Source organism: Sitophilus oryzae, unplaced genomic scaffold, assembly GCF_002938485.1.
Source record: "Sitophilus oryzae breed Bouriz unplaced genomic scaffold, Soryzae_2.0 scaffold_1443_pilon_pilon, whole genome shotgun sequence".
NCBI classification, from domain to species: domain Eukaryota; kingdom Metazoa; phylum Arthropoda; class Insecta; order Coleoptera; family Curculionidae; genus Sitophilus; species Sitophilus oryzae.
Genome location: NW_022146108.1, coordinates 2,471,175 through 2,477,147, shown reverse-complemented (window position 1 = coordinate 2,477,147; position 5,973 = coordinate 2,471,175). Strand labels below are relative to the sequence as shown.

Genomic DNA, 5,973 nt, shown 5'->3' with positions numbered 1-5,973 from the left:
TCGGCTTCGATTATTACTGTCGTTAGTCTTTTGAACTAATAATACCTGTTCGGCAGAGGGTCTTGTCTTTATTGGAAAATTCCTCATTTTGTTCTATATCGGTATTTTCCTAATTGCAATAGGGATTGTTTGGAAGTTGAGGCTTCTGGCGCTGCGAAGGTTAAAATCATATCTCTAAACTTGTTGCTTAATAGGAATTGTTACCTGAGATTCCTTATTAAAAGTTCTGAAATATTTAATTGGTGAAGAATTCTTTAAAGTATGTTTTATAATTTTTATAATCTGGGGTCAAGTGGTGTAAATAATGATAGATTTTTGAAAACTTTTTTTTGTTACAACCATTTTAATACAAAAGTATTTATTTTATAAAACGCACTTGTTGGATAATCCAAACAATGACAAAAAATACAATTTACCTGTATATTAAAATGTCAGACAACTCTCACTGTCAGCTATGTATTCTCTTGTTAGACAAATTTTACATAACTAAATAAATTCATTAATTTATTTGGCTCATTTGTCGGGAATTTACAAAAACTTGTATGGAAACCGTAATTCTACATTATAAAACGCGAGTTAACATTATCGTTAATTTATAGAAATATTATTTACATCAGCCGAAATTACAAAATATATATAAATTAATTTTAAATATTTTTAATATCAAAGAAATTAAAAATGTATTACTGTTAACTTACCTTTCGTTTTTAAAACACCATTTAGGTTCACTCCACCAATGTGCGATGGTGGTGTAATGGTTAGCATAGTTGCCTTCCAAGCAGTTGATCCGGGTTCGATTCCCGGCCATCGCATCTAACTTTTTTATTTTTTAAAATATTTTTTTCCTTTTAAATTAATATCTATTACTCTTCCAGTGTGATAAGAACCTAAATATCTCAGACAAGTAAAAAACGACGTCACATTAACCTTATAGTATAAGATCCGGCTGCAGGATTATTACGCTCATCATAACCTAATTTTTACGTATATTTATGAATAGGGAAATACACTTTTAACAGGGTGCTAATCAAGATTCCACGGTTCAAAAATTTTCTTACTACTTTATACCGGGTGCGTCTCAAAAGTGGCTCACGCCTAATAACTTTTTTATTTTTTCAGAAAAAAACAACGAGATTTGGTATGTTAGTACCTATATGACATAAATTAGGATTGATTGGCATACTTAATTGTTTTGCTCACTTCCGGTTTCACCGGAAATGATTACAACTTTTGATTTTTAAATGGCACCCTCGGTATATTTTTACTTTATTGGATAGAAAATGACACTCTAAAGAGAATGACATATCATATGTCAACTTTTGACATTTTTGCTTATGGTTTATTTGAAATTATAACGTGCTGTTCATAAGGACAATTTGACTCGAAATTCCAAGTGTGTGGTATCAAATTTTTCGTAAAAAAATGCTTTTTCCAAACATGCTAATGAGCCACCCTCGTTCCATTTGAATCAATTGAGATATGATTAAAAATCGTCGGGCTGTAATAAAGTAGCTCCTATAATAAGAAACTTACGAGTTTTGGATAAGTGCAAACCTAAACTATGTAGGTATTAGGATGTATTTCAAAAAAATACATTAACTTCAACAAGCTGATTTTTTTTCTACCAAAAGTAGTAGTTGAAATAATATAAAAAAAGAGTATTGAAATAATATAAAGTATTTTAAAACCAAAAGGGCATTGCTTTGTCGGAATGACAACGAACCCGCTACAAAAATGCACTCACATATAGATAATAAATATTTAATATAATCCTTGTTTACAAATAGAGCCGGTTCGGGGCGCAGTTTATGTATTTTAATTGTTTGAAATACTTTAAGCCAACAATTCCACGATTATATTTATCTCGTCCGTTTTCTATTAAAACAAACACGGCAACGATTCAATAAGACCGACTAGTCCGTACCTTAGATCATAGATACTTTGTGGATACCAACTATCCACTACGCCTACTACGCTAACCAATATGTCAATGGATACTCGTTTATAACAAATTTGAATAAACAAGAATAAAGAAAAAATAGTTAAAATGTCCAAATGTAACTACATCGCGAAAACTTTAGTGTTTTAGTGCAGATAGGCTCTATCATTAAAACCGATGACATTCTTATAAGCCATATTATTTTTATATTGTTTTTATTTTATTGGATCTAGGTAAAATATAATAGTCCAAGATCCCAGAGGGATCTGATAAAATGTGCTCTCATGTGCTTTGAATACCGGCGTGTTTGGGGAGTTCGCCCTGTGAAACCTTGGCAGATACAGGGTGATAAAGAAACTAAAAATAAGAGTTACTTAACTTAAATTTGTATGGCTGATTTTTGTATAAATATTGTAGAATATTATTCTGAAGTAGTAACAAAAGTATCAGAGACTTTTTGATACGTCTGATTTTTATATATGTTATTAAGACAGCTATTATAAAGTTATATTTAATCAGTCAGACAGATTGTAATGACCAAACATCCTCTAAACACAAAAATTATTCAGCCGTGACAATGAGCGCGGGAGAACTACGCGCATGCGTTTCCGAGTAAAGTATTTAAATATTTTAAAAATAGTTACTGCTTTCGATTATTTTTGCATCCTTATTTAAATAAGATGAGCTTTTTTATTAAAGTAATAATTAATAATTATTAAAGTAAATTAATTTATTGCATATAAAGTACTCAAAACAATTATCGCATATTTTTTAAAATAAATATTAATTTGAAAAACAAGACACCTTGAATTCTTTGACTTACGTTTTTAAATAGTTTGGATACTGTAAAGGGAAATATTCGAAAATAAGTCGACCGATTATTTAGTTGTAAAAGTGAAAACAATACATACTGGAGCCGATCGGCCGACTATTATTTGATTGCATGTGAGCGCGGCTCCTTGGTTACAAATAGGAAAAGCAATCCCGCACCAAAATCTCAATCCCGCAAACCTGCGGGATTAAAGCAATCAATCCCGCGGATCCGCAAAATTGCGGGACTGTAAACAATAGTCATACATTTGGTCCTAAATGGTACAAAAGGCATTGTACATTTTGCATAGGCCCACAATATATTGATATAGCGTGTATCTTAAACTAGCTGTACAGAAATTTGGACCGATGTATACAGGGTGTTCAAAAATATATTTAATATTAACTTATATATAATATATACATAAATTTTATTATAATTTATCTACTTATTATATAAATAAAAATATTATTCTGATGTTGAATTTTTTTTAACTTGTGTTAGTTATCTGCTTTGAGATACACTCTATATCAATAATTTTTTGGGATATGCAGAATGTACAAAGCTTTTTGTACCATTTAGTACGGTTGTTATGTACAAAGCTTTTTGTACCATTTAGTAGTTTTGTACCATTTAGTATTAGATCATACGTATGACTAAAAATGCATATTTTTCGAAAAAAACGTCGTATTTTTCTTAAAACAAAAAAAATTAAAAAACCGATCACATTGTTATTTCTAATTTCAATACAGATTAGTCGTACTTGGTAAAAATTTCGATTTTTTTAAAAATTGTAAATTTGCGGTAAAAAACATTCTTGACCAAATTTTCACACTCTTATAAAACACCCTGTATACGAGAATTCGCTAAATATATTTTTGAAAACCACATAGCATCTTAATCACAATAGATGCACCTAAAACCTGGTCCAAACCGCATCCCAAAATCTTTTTCAGTTCAAGAGATATTCAACTTTAAATTTACCCTAAAATTTTGCTTGGTCCGGCAGTTTTTTGACGAAATTGTCCACAAGTACTAATTAAACGCTTTTCTTCACTTATGCACATACGCCAGAAAGAAATCTACCAATGTTTGTTTCACTTATTTTTAATGACTAAGCCGTAAGGGGAATCCCCCAGGTTCCGAGCGTTGAAGCATCGGCCCGGAAGGCCCGGAACAAAGCGCTTTGTAATAATGTGTCGATCCCGCGAATCCTGCACGGTAAATCCCGCATCTTTGATCCCGCGGAATCTCAGAGGGATCCCGCATTTGCTGGATCCAGCATTTGCGGGATTGCATTCCCTAGTTACAAAAATTACATTGGTTACAAATCTGCAACTAAATAGTTAGCCGACTAAAACTTGCCTGTCACCCCTATTACCCCGACTTATTTTCGACCATTTTGCTGAGTCTACCTCGCCTACCCTAACGAGCCGCTACTGGTTTCTTTGTATGTTATACAGAGTGAGTCTTAAATAAGTGCAAATATTTTCAAGGCTGGTAGATCTCGATAAAAAAACATAATTTCTCTTTACCATTTTTCAGGTAAGTCCAAAATAACCGAGTTATTTAAGTTTGAAAATTTTTTTTTTTTTTATTTTGAGAACCACCGGATTTTTTCTGTATTTGCATCCCTTTTGTTGCCGTAACCATAGAGTAAAGCTGTATAACTATGGTAATATCAGAGATTAAGAAATTATACCGTGGGGAAATTTGCGCTGATCAGGCAGTTCTAAAAAGTTTTCGAAAAATATACAGGGAAATTTAAAAGAAAATGCACGCTTTTCAACATATTTTTTTAGCGAAAAAAACTCATAGACCACTGAAAATATTTGCACTTATTTAAGACTCACCCTGTATACCGGGTGCGTCTCAAAAGTGGCTCACCCCTATAACTCTTATATTTTTTCAGTTAAAAAAACGAGATTTGGTATGTTAGTATATGACATAAATTATTAATTGACATATTCAATTGTTTTCGGTCACTTCCTATTTCACCGGAAATGACTACAACTTTTGATTTTTAAATGGCACCCTCGGTATTTTTTTACTTTATTTAAAAGAAAATAACACTCTGAATAGAATGACATATCATATGTCAACTTCTGACATTTTTGCATATGGTTTATTTGAAATTATAACTTGGGGTTTGTAACGAAATTTTTTTTTTGACTCGAAATATCAAGTGTGTGGTATCAAATTATTTGTAAAAAAATGCTTTTTTCAAATATGCTAATGAGCCTCCCTCGTTCCATTTGAAAAAATTGAGATATGATTAAAAATAAGATTTGATCATTTTCTAACTGGCCAGGACAAGACACTAATAACATTAGACGATCAAATCTATTTTTCTAAGGCTCCTTGATTAAGAATTGGTGTTTTTAAGATAGCCATGGCACTCTAGATTGAATTTTAAAATACGATTTTTTATTAAGCGAGAATGTCAAAAGTTGACATATATGTATGTCATTCTATTCAGAATGTCATTTTCTATCCAATAAGGTAAAAAAATACCGAGGGGCCATTTAAAAATCAAAAGTTGTAGTCATTTCCGGTGAAACCGGAACTGACCAAAAACAATTGAATACGTCAATCAATTCTAATTTATGTCATATTCTAACATACCAAATGTCGTTTTTTTTTATCTGAAGAAATAAAAAAGTTATAGGGGTGAGCCACTTTTGAGACGCACCCGGTATTGTTAGTATATTGTATATTTTATATTATTATTAAACAATTAAGAAATTAAAAAATGTTTAAATGTTCATACAGTATTAATATCGTTAGCGGAAATTTAACTAAAATATTTCTAAAACACCAAAATATATTTTGTTTAGTAAATTTATTACAGAAAGCAAACAAATCATAATCTATCTATCTATATAGATAATCTAACGTCTATCTACGTTGTGCAAAGTTATCTTTTATCTTATTCGACTCATACAATCGAATATCTAACATGGCTTCGGGCCGATTGCAGAAAATCGCTTTCACAATTTCCAACAGAAACTATTCGCGTGCAGGCTGATAATGTTATCGATGGAAATATTGTAGTTTTACCTCAAATAACGCGAATGGAGGTTTTCGTCATTAAAATATTAAATATTCAAGCTATTCGTGATGCTACACGTCTCTTTGATGGGTTTATTAACTGTTATTCAGTTATTAGATTGAAGATTATACCGAAATATGATATAGAAAATGTTTTTTTTTTGATTGGGGT

General features: G+C 31.2%; 1 non-coding gene across 1 annotated transcript; it reads left to right on the top strand.

Moving 5' to 3' along the window:
* Window positions 1-740: 740 nt before the first annotated feature.
* Window positions 741-812, top strand: Trnag-ucc. The gene has a single exon. It is a non-coding gene; the product is annotated as a tRNA-Gly (tRNA).
* Window positions 813-5,973: the final 5,161 nt, after the last annotated feature.